Source organism: Hemiscyllium ocellatum, chromosome 3 (assembly GCF_020745735.1).
Source record: "Hemiscyllium ocellatum isolate sHemOce1 chromosome 3, sHemOce1.pat.X.cur, whole genome shotgun sequence".
Taxonomy (NCBI): Eukaryota; Metazoa; Chordata; class Chondrichthyes; order Orectolobiformes; family Hemiscylliidae; genus Hemiscyllium; species Hemiscyllium ocellatum.
Window position 1 is genome coordinate 83,274,001 of NC_083403.1, and position 14,300 is coordinate 83,288,300.

Consider the following 14,300-nt stretch of genomic DNA (forward strand, 5'->3'; position numbering starts at 1 on the left):
TGCAAGATATATAGACCTTGAAATTACTATTGCCTAATGGGGTAGTTTTGTGAGACTGTGCTTCCTCACCTTAAAAACAGCATTTAAATGGGTTGCAGAATCTACCTTTTGAGTAATTTTACTTAAGCAATAATTTTACAAATTTTGCTAAAACATTCCAAATTCTCCCAAACATTTGGTAGAATTGTTTGAGATGTGAAGTGAGGCCTTTCTTCATGTTAAGCCTAACAAGTCAAATATTTCAACTAAGCTCACCACCTTCTCAAGGGCAATTAGGGATAGGCAGAAATAGCCAGCAGTGCCCATATCCCACAAATGATTTTTTAAAAAGTGTCAAGACAAGATTCATGCTAATGAGAAACAGGAAGCCTATTAATGGGGATTATTGCTCATTATCACCCTCATAACTTACCTCCTAGAAGTCTGAGTGGGTAACTGGGCTGGCAACTTCCACTTGCTCCTCTTGGGTATCTGGCACCAATGTCTCAGGTCATGCTCCAGGATAGTGGTCACAGGCATCCCCCTCAACCCCATCTCCTGTATGGACATTGGCATCAGGCACATGTCAGCCTCTCCTCTTCAACATTGCAGTTTTCCAAGTCACATACTGTACGCTGCTTTAGTTTAGTGCTGCACTTTGGAACGCACTGTTACCTTTCATTGAAATGTTGCTGCAAGCACACTTTTTGTACACAGGGTCACACCACTGAATTCAAGGACTGGACCAGGGTCCATCTCGGAACTCATCACTGGTTCGCTTAGTGTTCACTCACTTTGCAGCTACCTGGATGCTCATAGCATTTCTGGTTTGCCTTGCCTTTTGCTCACTGACCCTTCATCTGCATTTCAAAGGCTCATGGTATTTCTGTCTTAGCTTTCCTTTAAGTGCAGACATGACCTTGTATCTTGTCATGCTTAGCACCTTGTTATCAGTCAAGGGGGTGGGCGTGTTGCTGTTCACCATTCATTGCACGTACTGCATGAAAGTGTGAATATTTCAAAGTCTAAGGGGAATAGTCCTCCATCAAGTCAAGGGTGACAACTGTTAGTCATGGGGTCCCAGCGCAGTAAGCTAAGGGCAGCATCTGCTATTAGTTGAGGGGATGGGACACGGTTAGTCAGTTGCTCGGACAGCCAAGGTCTGGATCCACTCCTTGTCAGGGGTGAGGGCTGAATTTTGGGCACCCCACACATTCACTGTTGTGCTCTACTGTTCACTCATGTAATGGGAGAAAGGGAGGGAGTCAGAAAGAGGAAACTAGGTGGAACAACTGTGCAGGTGAGATAAAGGCGGTAAGATATCCTGAGTGAGTAAGTAGAAGGTGCAGAGGTAGTGATGGGGAGGTTGAGGTGGGTGAGAGCAAGACAGGGAAGAAGTTGCAGGCAGGAGTGAGTGGTAGAGCATGACCCTTAGGGGGAGGTTGGTGCAGTAGTAGAGAGATGATGTGGAACAGATAAAGTCATTGACCTTCCTGAAACATTTCTGTATGTTCCTCCAAATGGTTGAGACCACATTGACTGAGGTGGCAACCCTGGACCTGGCTGCCAGGATATAGTGTTGTGGCCTCCTCTGACGGTCCTTGGGGAAGTGGATGGGTCATTACCTGTATCGCCCCCATCTGCCAGGACCTCCAGGTCCCTGTCTGCTAAGCAGAGAACCAATATTTCTTTGTCTGCTATATCTGATGCAAATATCACAAACTATACAGCACAGCACTGGAGTGCCAGCATTTGACAAGTGCATAATGATCTTTTAAAGATGGCACGGGTATCAGGGATCCCAGGATATCCCAGAAGTGACAAGTACTACCAGCTATAGTGAGTGGAGAGCCAGCTAATATTGGAGGCGAAGGCTGACATGGGGTACAGTGCATGGTTAATAAGGCAGATTTGGAACAATTGCATGAAAAAACGTAATAGGCCTCATGCAGAGAAAGCCTCCATGAAATTTAATGAAAATGACATTTGGCCAAAATATTGAAAGGTCCAACCTTTTGTTTTTATGGGCAGGAATGCGTAGTTCTGGAATTTTGACAGGGGCTGTGTATAATTTTCCAAAACATTTTACACAGCTTGCATCAAAACTTCCAATGTATGCTACCAATGTACAAGTCTTCCTGTCACAAATGTAAGATGAAAATTTGTTTTTGAGATTAAGCACTAACAACGTGCAAGGCTGTACTTGAAGAATGTTAATAGCAGAGCTCAAATAGTGAATAAATGTGCCATCAAGTGAGAAGTCAGCATTGAATAGTTTAGAATAGAATAATATTGCCACTTATTATCACTTGTATTTATGAAAATACAGTGAGATGTGTAAAAGTCACCACAATTCATTGCCATTTTAATTACAGAAGCTATAAAAAGAAATAATTGTGACAAAATTAGCACAAAGTTAATCTTCCTTTCACGGCTGCTGGGTTTCTTAAATGTCTACGGGATATCACTGCTGAAGCCACCCCTGAGGCCACGAGAACAAAGATTTCCAGACCGACCAATCACACTGCCACAACCAAAGTTGACACTGAAGCCTATGTCTCACTGCCATAGCAAGGAGGAAACAGACTGGACCCACCAAGTTGCCAAAGCAGAAGCTGTCACTCCAGCTATTGCTGCTTCAATTGCTGCCATATTGTAGCTATAGCCAGGAGGAACAGACTGGAACGGCACGGTGGCACAGTGGTTAGCACTGCTGCCTCACAGCGCCAGGGACCTGGGTTCAATTCGCCTCAGGCGACTGACTGTGTGGAGTTTGCATGTTCTCCCTGTGTCTGCGTGGGTTTCCTCCGGGTGCTCCGGTTTCCTCCCACAGTCCAAAGATATGCGGGTCAGGTGAATTGGCCATGCTAAATTGCCTGTGGTGTTAGGTAAGGGGTATATGTAGGGGTATGGGTGGGTTGCGCTTCGGCTGATCGGTGTGGACTTGTTGGGCCGAAGGGCCTGTTTCCACACTGTAAGTAATCTAATCTAATCTAATCTACCATGCTGCCACCTCTGTAGCCAGCACTGAAACCGCTGCAGTGCTGCTAGTAGGAATGGACAAGACCCACCAACTATGACTTTTTTTAATATGAAATCTCTACAGTGTGGAAACAGGTCCTCAGCCCAACAAGTCCAACTAACCTCCGAAGAGAACCTCACCCAATCATTCCCCATGACTCTACATTATCTCTAAAGCACCTAACCTCAATAAAACTTCAGCCACTATGGCCACTAGGAACATATATCCAGATCCACCAGTTTTTAGATTAGAGTGATGCTGGAAATGCACAGCAGGTCAGGCAGCATCCAAGGAGTCCTTCGTCAGGAATAGAGGCAGGGAGCCTCCGTGAGGAGAGATAAATTGGGGGGGGAGGTGGAGCTGGGGAGAAGATAGCAAAGAGTACAATAGGTGAATGGGGGTGGGGATAGAGGTGATAGGTCAGAAGGGAGGGTGGAGCGGATAGGTGGGAAAGGAGATTGGCAGGTAGGCAGTGCATGGTTGAAGAGTTTCAGGGCAGAGGAGATGATTTGGATGATAAGGATGCCTATCTTGAAGAAGTTCTCCTCCTCTCTCCACAAGACTCTCAGTGAGTCTCTCTCAATGCAACCTCCAATCATCTCCTCTGCCCGGAAGCTCTTCAACCATGTACTGCCTAACTGCCAATCTCCCTTCCCACCTATCCGCTCCACCCTCCCTTCTGACCTATCACCTCCATCCCCACCCCCATTCACATATTGTGCTCTTTGCTACCTTCTCCCCATCCCACCCACACCCCAATTTATCTCTCCCCCCAGAGGTTCCCTGCCTGTATTCCTGATGAAGGGCTTTTGCCCGAAACATTGATTTTCCTGCTCCTTGGATGCTGCCTGATGTGGAGCAGGAGCAGGGAGCTTCCTACACTGACCCCATCTTGAAGATAGTAGATAGCTTATTCACTTATTCTTAGATAGCAGTGGAGGAAATCACATGATTTTAGTTTCCTTTTTTTAAAGTGCTGCCTTCACCTATACTAAACTAAAAAAATACTTAGACAAAAATATAAACCAGCTTAACCAAACACACTTTGTGGGTGCTCACACTACAGAGCACATCATGCACTGGCATGTTGATCGAGAGACAGAATATTAATAGCAGGTAATGAAGTGTTACACATCACCTGCAAAACAGCACCATTTTTCTGGTTGTTGAAATGAAGGATGAACCACAAAGTAAGTGTAACCCCACTTTAATTAGGTGGCCACTGGCAGTTAAAGTTTTGAATGAAGCATCCATAGGAATCAGCAACTGATATTGATCAGCTTTTCAGTTGCAATGTTTGGAGTGGCCTTAAGCAACTGACATGAATGAGTATTGTGTCCAACTGATGTGTAATTAGTGAAGCTGTATTTACTTCCAACCCACATTTGCTTGAATTTGTAGCATGTGTTGGGGTTTAGTCTTGGCCTCAGGCTTACAAACGTGATAATATGAAGCTTGGAATCTATCAAATGACTTACATTATTAGCTTCCTATATTAAGATTCAGTTTGCTTCCCTACAATTTGCAATGTTGGCAAGCTAAGGCTGAAACATTCAACAGCTTGCATCACTTTTTGCAAATACTGACAAATTTGTGTGTTTGAGTAATTAACTTTGCCCAGAAGGCAAAACACCAGGAAAAAAATCCTTAAAGACAAGGATTGTTGAAAAATAGAGATTTGTGTTAGCCAGGTAAGATCTCTTTTGAGTTTGAACTAAAAGTATATATTATGTAAAGACCTGAATGTTGCAATGGATCAAAATGCAAAGCATTCAACATTTTCTGTCATGGAAATAGTGATAAGGCCTTAGATTCTTATTGGAATTGTGTTTCTTCTGCTTCTGTTGGGATAGCAGAAGAGGTGTTTGTTTTGTGTGCACAGGACAACAGCCTAAGTCCACAATGTCTTTATCAAAGTTTTTGTAAGGTTGTCACCCACAGTTGATTGAAGTCATGTGACTAAGGTAGACCCAGGAAAGACTCATGATCATGATTACATTTCAATCCGAACAGTATTGGTACGGTAAAGAAAAAGTGATGTTTGGAATGCAAGTAACTTTTTCATTAAAGCAGGAATAACAATGATCTTTGAAAATAGCTCTGAGACATTTAAAGGTGGCTGCAGTAACTTCATGAGAGAGGAAGGAAGAGAACAGCATGTTGCTTTGGTTAAATGAAAAGGGGTGAGAGAATGTAATCATTAACTTAAGGACTGATATTGTCAAGTTGGGCCAAATGCCTTCTCCACAGTGAGATGTACATAAGTCGCCACAATTCAGTGAACTTTAATTACAGAAAGTATAAAAAAGTTAATTCAGAAAAAGTTAGGACCAAGTTCATTTTTTGTTACCTCCATGGTTCCTGGGTTTCTCAAATGTTTATGGGACACCGCTGCTGCAGCCATCCCTGAGGCCACTAAAGCAAGGATTTCCAGACCGGACCCACCATGCTGCTACTGCCAAAGCTGACACCAAAGCCACTGTCTCGCCACCATAGCAAGGAGGGACAGACTAGACCCACCAAGGTGCTGAAGCTGTCTCTCCAGCCATTGCTGCTTCAATTGCTACCATATTACTGCTATAGCGAGGAGGAATGAACTAGAACTGCCATGCTGCCACCACTATAGCCAGCACTGAAACCGCTGCAGTACTGCCAGGAGGAGTGGACGAGACCCACCGATTTATGAAATCTTCGATAAAACCGCAGCTACAATGGCGACAAGGAACAGATATCCAGATCCACCACACTGTCATCACCGCAGCAGGCTCCAGCAACTGCTTTCCTCCACCACAGGCACAGAAAAGAAGAACTGGTGAACTTTGATACAAAAGAGAAATAGAGAAACAAAATATTCTTCCATTTTCTGTGAAAGAATGAGGAGATGTAGACTGATAGTGTTGAACATTTAGATGCCTAGAGTTTTCAAACATAACTTTATGTACATAAGCACAGTTCTTAAACACAATTGGCCTTTGACAAAGAGGGTCTGAGAAGTTACAATCTGTGCTCTTAATCTACAGTTTGACCTGAATACTGAGTTGGGCAAAGGCTGCAAGTAAGTTTTCTACTTAACCTTTCAGCCAAAAATAGTCAAGGATGCAGAGAAAAATAAGGTCAGACCAGTAGGCAATCAATTTTTTAAAAAAAGCCAGAAGTGAGGAACATTTAGCAACAGAGATGAACTTTGAAACAAACGTCCATACTTTTTTTAAAAAAAGGAGCAGGAATAGATCATATTGCACTTCATATCGTACTCCCTATAGTTGTAATTTAAAACTCATTCATGGTATTGAGTGTCACTAGCCAGGTCACCATGTATTTCCCATCTATAATTTCCCAGAACAGTTAAGAATCAACCACATTGCTGTAAGTCAGACCAGGAAAGGATGGCAGTTTTTTTCCCTAAAGGACATTAGTGAATCATATGTTTTTTTTTCTGACATTTGATAACAGTTTCACAATCATCATTAGACTCTCAATTCCAGATTTGTTATTGAATTCAAATTCCACCTTCTGCCATGGCAGAATTTGAATCTGGGTCTCCAGTACAACTCTTGGGTTAATAGTCTAGCAATAATACCACTAGATCATCACTTCCTCTTATCAACTAATTCTTTTCATTTAGTAATAGGACTGATACAGCCTGTAGGCAGGTAAACATGAGAAAGTTCCACCTCGGACTGTCCGTGCTTCTCCCAATTAAGATTAGGAAGAGGCCAAAATGTAACTGTTCTTCATTTTGCTTCTAGTAGTCTGTACAAAGACCACCAGCTAGGTCACTTTAAATCTTATGTTAACATTGTGGTCCTGGAGGTATTAGGAACCTTTATTAGCATATCCACATGCCCTAGCAGCTGTTTCAGGTGGGAGTCTGGCCACTCAGATGTTGGCAGCCATGAGTTCTGCAGCTGAAACACTTCCTGAAGGATTGGATTTGAAAACGTTGCAGTTCAACTCCAATTTCTTACCCAGAAATTGAGTTTGTCAGAAACCAATAATTTTATGTGACAATTGCAAAACTAACATCTAGCTCTTCTGAATTGGTTTCCTCCTAAATTTCCTTTAAAATTTAGTGCCAGTTACTGCCTTGCAAATCCTGGTTTTCAATCAAAGATTCTTTTCACAAGGCAGCTGCTGTGGCTCAGAATTTTCTTTTTTAATTCCAGTGTCAGTTTCAGCTTAGGCTACATTTAAGTACACTGAGTCAACAGCACAGAACTGACCAAAATTCAGCACATCATTCATCTGAAGCTGTCACTAGGGAAGGAAGAGAGAACAGAGGAGACAGCAAATCATCATTACTACTTACGAGCTATGGTAGAGGGTTCCAAAAGAAATCCAATAGATGGAAATCTCATGGCATTCAGCAATTTGTGGAAACACCTCCTGTAATTTGTAGATAATGAATGGATTCTTTTTCTTTCTATCAATTCAGTGTAACAGATGAGGCGTTACTGGCATTAATCAATATAGTCTCTTCCATACTTGAGACTTATCTTCAGTGATCCACAAAAAGAGAGAGAAAATATGATTGAGCGTTAGGTAATCCTAATTTGGCCACCATGAGACAAAAATTCACAATATTCAGCAATTTAAATGATTGTATGCTATGCAAGCATATGTAGCATCCCTGAGAAGGGTACAAATTGCTCTGCTATTACAACTGACTGAATCATAGGTAGAAACGTATGGGGGTCTGAGCGATGTGGGTTATGGTGAGATTTGTGATAGAATCGGGTGAGAGATCTGGTGAGGCTAATTTCCAATAAGAGCACCTCATGCCATCTTTTATGTTTTTCACAGGTGGCTGGCAAGATTCTCACCATGCAGCGATAAATTGCCAATTAACTGGGATTAACCCTTGTTAAGCACCTTGTTAATGGTCCAAATCACCTCATTAATATTCAGTTTATGATCATAATAAAGTCACTGAACAAACAAAACTCACAAGTAATTCTGATTTATCACCTGGCAGATTCAGCCACTTGCTCCAAAAGGTTAGACACTGGACACCTACATTCTCAGGAATGCTTCATGGGCGCCAGCCACACACAAGCCACATCCATGGACATTTGATATGCGCCAGCCTCTGAGAACCACTGTGGTATATTTCTAATTCGCTTACAGGACCTTTTTGCACTTCAGTGCTGCACCTTGGTGGACTCAAAGGCTTTTGTAATGCTGCAACAAGGCCTTGCATAACACTTTGGTCCCTCAGCTAGAGAAACCAGAGTCATATTACTTTTGTGTTACTTAATATTTAGTGCTGACATAAAGGCAGGAAGCTTGTCATGATTGTCAACAGGCCTTAATTAAGTCAAGAGGAATAACCTTCACTCAGGGTCCTGGTATATTTAGTCAGGGACAACTTCAAATGCCAGTCTAGTGTCTTGAATACAGTCAGTTAGCCACTCCAGGTGGTTAGAGTCAGAATATTTTCCACATAAAGGATGATGAACTGAATGCTGTCATTCCTCTATGTTTTCCTCTAGAAAAAAGGGAGACATATGTATTAAGGGAGATGAATGTAGGTATACAATTGGGGAGGTGACCAATTGGGTAGACAGCACAGAGGCCATGCAGAGGAAGGTTATGGGGTGTGTGACAACAAATGAGGAAAGATATTGCAGGCATTAGCGAGAGTGGTAGAGCATGAGCTTTGTTGGGAGGTGTATGAACAAATAAGAAAAGTTGGCACTTACAGAAGCAGAATATAGAAGGACATTAACGTTTCTCCTTCAGTGCAGTGCATTCCTCCACATGGCTGAGATTGTACTGACCTGCGGCTGGCGTGCTTATGGTCTCCTGGGGTAAGTGGAAGTTCTACCTCTCCACCACCTACTGAGCAGGACTTTCATGTCTGGAGCAAAAGTCAGGGATGAGGCCAGTGAATTTTTGGATCTCTGCTGAGTTGTTCCAGGAATGGTGTATAGTAAGATGGGTCTGGAATCAGAAGTGAGGTATGCCATATGGGCAGGAAAGTTATTTAACGCAGCATAAGATACTGCCAGCAATCTTGTGAGGCTTTGCGATAGGAATCCCTCCAAAAAATGTGCTGCAACTCAGACTTAGCTAAAACAATCTAAAATTCAGCTCCATAAACTTCACGTACAGCCTGCTTCTAGCGTTACAGTCCTGAGTGCCTGGGACAGTGAAGTAGATTTTCCGATCAGTAACATCTCTAAATAAAGTGGAAAAAGCAGTCACAGTAGGTTTCTTCCTATTTTGCATGAACAGTTCCCATGCCACACTTAACATAGTCAGGAAGCTGCCACCAGAAGCAGATTTATTCTGAAATTTAAGTAAAATTGAAATGTAATGTTGGCCTGAAAATAATAGGCTACATTTTCTGGATCTCCAGTGGTAGACTGGGAGGCACGAGAGAGCCATGTAAAATGCTGGGGGAGACAGATTGCACATGGCCTTCCTGTAACCATGGCATTCTGTCAGTGGCAGGGAAAATGGAGGACAGTCTTCCCAATGTAGGCCAAATGTGCTACTTAAATATGTCATCTTTCAAGCTCAAGCACTTTACCAGCAGCTGATTGGCTCTACAGCATATGGGGAGACCTCCTGATGAACCTTGGCAGGCTCTTTGTATGCCCTCCCAGCTACCTCTTCTGTTTGCTGGGCTCTACCTGATTGGCCCAGTGCTATTTCTTCCTAACTCCACTCACCTTATTCCAAGCACAGGATTCACACTCTGTCCATTCAGCTGGATACAGTCCCAGTAGTGGCCACCACACATGGTAGCAGAGCTGAGGAGTGTCTAGTCCTTTGCCTGGCAGCTCGTGGTGCAGGTTCCCATCTTTTAAAGAGATAGAAACTCTGGCAGTAAATAAGCTGCTGGAAGGAACTGAGATTTGGCATGGCATGGTAGCTAGCACTGCTGCCTCACAGCGCCAGGGTCCTGGGTTCAATTCCATCCTCTGGCTACTCTCTTTGAGGAGTTTGCACATTCTCTCTGTGTCTGTGTGGGTTTCCTTGGTATGCTTTGATTTCCTCCCACAATCCAAAGATGTGCAGGTTAGGTGGATTGATAAATTTCTCTTGTACACATGGATGTGCAAGCTAGGTGGATTAATCATGGGAAATGCAAGGTTACAGGGATAGGATAGGGAGATGGGTGTGGGTGGAATGCTCTTCAGAGGGTCAGTAGGTGCTCAATGGACCACACTATGGTGATTCTATGATCTGAAATGTGGCTAGGGTCTCCCAAATGGTCAAAGTAGTATTGGGTCTTAGCTTTCATATCCAGCTTTGGTTTCGAGCTATTGTGATTTACCTCTTCCATTTACACCAGCCTGCACTCAATTTAGACATTTAGCATTGCTAAGGTTGGAAGTTTTTTTTAATCTGTTTTTTGCTCAGGGAACATTTGTAGCTATTGTTGAAGTATTATTGTTCTATTCTCCACAACCCTGTTTGTTAGTTTTCCAAACAAAACACCCTAAGATAACTTGAAAGATGCACTCAGAGTAGACTGAAATAGACACCCTCTGCATTCATCATCCAGCACATCTACAGGAATCTACAAAGACACACATCTTTCTACTTGGCACATGAGCTGTGGCTCTGGAGATTCAGATTTACAAGAGATGCCATGATAAGGTTAAGCTTCATACTGCAACCAGACCTACATTCAAACCTGTCTAAAGTCATTGAACTGCTTGGGATTATCAATTTCACAACTGCCCTTTATTTTCTGCTGCAGAGTCGCTTCATAGTTTTATTAGAGGCTTCATCATGTATGTCAATAAGCTGTCTGTAGATTATGAAAAGAAATGACCAAATGACTCATGCCTTGTTTTAGTCACCAATTGATTTTATCTCATCACCCACAGATAATGGAAAACAGCTTGAAGAAACTGCCATTGTGTAACCAATAGGATTCCTGAACATCCAGGAAATTATGCATAGTGGTTCTTAAGGAGATAATTTGGATTATTCTATTTCTTCTTTGCTCTTTTCGTAATAAACTTCCATTTGTTGTTAAATCAAAACCTGAACTATTGTGTGCTCATGGTTCAGCAAGAGATCACTGCATTAAAGCCAAAACAAATAAAGTTATATCAGGCCTGGGATCTGACTCGTCCAGTAATAACATCTGTCAGGTTCATTACATTGTTCATAGCATATAGGGTTCAGCTCATTTGTGAACCCTAGCGCAAAATTATGTACCTCAGTACTCTTCTCTCGGCTACAATTCAAATTTGTTCTTTCCAGCCAGTCTCCTGTCTATACAATATTTGATGAATAGAGCAAGATTTCAGTGGAATCAAACTGACTCTTGTGGCCTTTACAACTGGTAGGTGGGAGTGGAATGTAGAAATTCTTGCCTGATTTCCAGCAGAACCTGTTCTTTTCAGACAGGGAAGGGGGATGAATAACACAGTCAGGAAACCTAAACTCAGTAGGGCCATATCTGATCAATACTGAGGTGAAACAGACCCTATTTTTACTTTCCAAAAGCATTCACATGTAATGTCAGTGTCCCAAATTTCTGGAGTATACATAAAATGCTCTTGAAAAGAAGATAAAATCTGTTTAAGTGTAATGATGAGTTATTTAAATCCCCTGCATTTTAAAATGTAAAATAAAAGGCTGCAGTTCTCAGTCTAAAAAAAAGGCTGTGTTTATTGTCACTGCTGCTGCAATTAATCTCATAAGTGAGATCAGTGAAACACTACCTTAGTGTTCTCACTAATTGAACCCCAAGTCTCTCTAAATTGAAGGTTATGCATGTTCCATCCTGCCAACCTAAGCTTCTAAGCTTAGGTTTTGCAACTAAGAGAAGTATTATCATCCTTTGGTTTGAAGGCAGGGTGTGTACATCTCTCATTGTTATGCAAATTTCCTGTCATATAAACAGCAAAGACCTCTTTTAGATTTCTATCTGCAACTCACTGATCTTCAGTGCTGAAACCAAATCCTAATACTCAAAATACCCTCTTCTGAAAATACAGAGGAACCTCGATTACCCAAATGAGATGGGTGGGCACTATTTCATTCGGATAATTGATTATTTGGTTAATTGATTTCCTCTGGGTTTGGAGTACTCTGTGAAGTCTGCTCCCTGTTCAGGAGACTAGACAACAGCACACCGTGCGTGAGCCCTGTCCCCCAAACTCCGTCCACCTCCACCCCACTCCCAAACCCCGTCCAACAGCACCCCTCCCCCAACCCCATGCCCCCGTCCATCCCTACCCACTGTCCACACTCTCGCCTCTGCCTCCCCGGGACAGCTGGACTGTACACCAACAGTAAGACTGCTGCTGCCTTTGTGGGCTAAGTCTCTAAACACCACACACACAACTTTTTACTGCAAGGTTTTGACAGGTTCTACCTCTGCCCAGTACAGGATAATGTTGGAGAGATTATCCGGGGAAGGAAGGTTTAGGCTACACTGCTGTGTAGAACTCCAGAGAAAGTATGTTGGGGAAGAAAGAGAGAGCAGGAGGTCAGTCATTTGGAGACGGTGCCTGGACTGTCCAGGACTGTTCTTGGCAGGATTTCAGTGAGTCGAGTTCATTTTTAATCATTGCACCTGTAAACAAAAGACACGACCAGAGTTGAAACAGCTCTTTGACATAATGTTTCTATCGGGACCTTGAGATCGCCTTTGGATAATCCAAAATTTGGATAATGGATGTTCAGATAATCGAGATTCCTCTGTACATCTAATGAGCTGCATATTTTTGGGCTCACTGACTGAGACTAGATGCACTCTGGTCTCTGGTCAGTGATTGCTCTTTTCCTCCAACACAGTCATGCTGTATATTTAATTCAGCGCATTCTCCCCATTAAACATTTGAAAGCAGGTATTGAGCTGATACTTCAGTGGAAGAGAGAAAGTGGTGGACTTATCAATTGCTGGCATGATGAGATTAGTTGGACATCAATTCCCTTAATGTGATACAACTGAAGGAGGGAATCTTGTTGAGGTGTCAGGGTTTAACTTGTTGGCCATAAAGCTAACAAGACACACAGACTCTGTTTCTTGCTTTGAACCACAAGCCAATTAGTCTGTGTTGGGACTACCAGTGAACTTGGTGTTGAAATCAAGACCTTGGAGGCAGAAGACTTATCTACAGAGAGGCAGCTCTTGTACCCATCAATATCACAGGGGACATGGTGGCTGTAGCTGGTGTGACAGGCATCAGGATCCAAGAATTGTGAAGTGTACAAAATAATTTCAAGAGGGATTTCTTGAGTTGTCTGTTGCAGGAAAATTGATGCAGGGGGATCAGCAGCAAGGACAGGGGTGACTCTGTGTGCCACAGCCCTTCTCAATAGTCAATGGTCACAACATTGAGTATTTTTGGTGCATTCCCCATTGGAAACTGACAAGCTGATTGCACAGTTGCAACTATCCTGAATTCTGCACTTCGACAGAGCTGACTGCAGCTGGAGGAGTCCCTGAATTGGTCATTTAAAAGCCTCAGTTGATGGCAGGCAGGAAAGGTCACCCTGGGCATTCTCTTTGAGAACATAGTATTGGCAGAGGCAGGAAAATGACAAGAGTCAAGTATGACACAAAGTCTTCCCAACTCCAGGCTCACCACTAGGGAGAGCAGACTCTTCTGCCAAAAGAAACAAGTGACAATGGGCTTGATGAGAAGTCTAATATTATGTTTTTTTTCACTTCAAGTGGCATGATAAAAGGCAAAAGTTTATACTTCAGAAATAGCAAATAAGTTGAAAACAAGAAGAGGGAAGCAAAAGTTTATAACAAAGCAAAAACTGGCTGGATACTTCCCACTGCCTCATCTCTTCTACTTTCCATAGCATTCCAGACTTCCAAAGATACCTTTCCCCTCCTAATTTCTCTCTCAGATTTTACAGCCGTCACCTTCTCTGGTGGGATGAGATAAGATTATTTTAGGCTGAATACATGTGAAAATTGGAGTCAAGGAATACCTAAAATAAAGATTTGGATTTATACAGAGCCTTTCACAACTCTGGGATCTTCCAAAGCAGTAGTTACTATTGCATTGTAGGAAAAAGATTTGTGATATAAAGGACAGTCAGCAATAGCATGGAATGCATTGTGAGGTTTGAAAGTATTAGTATAGTGTGAAGAGGAGCTCTATGTAAGTGTTCTGTGGGCCTGGTATATTGACTAATGGAAGATCTTGCTGAACTCTTCCCTATCTTGACTGATTCATGGAACTATTCCTACACTGCCTCCTGTATCTCTGGACATTGTTAATATTTCCTAGATGAACTCCAAACAGCGAAATTTACAGCTGACCTTGGAGGAACCTGTGTGGGAGAGCTCACAGACAGGAACAGATAA

General features: G+C 42.6%; 1 protein-coding gene across 3 annotated transcripts in view; it reads left to right on the forward strand.

Moving 5' to 3' along the window:
• Positions 1–14,300, forward strand: part of rcan2 (regulator of calcineurin 2) — a 370,985-nt gene that overhangs the window by 334,546 nt on the left and 22,139 nt on the right. The gene's annotated exons all lie outside the window — the stretch shown is intronic.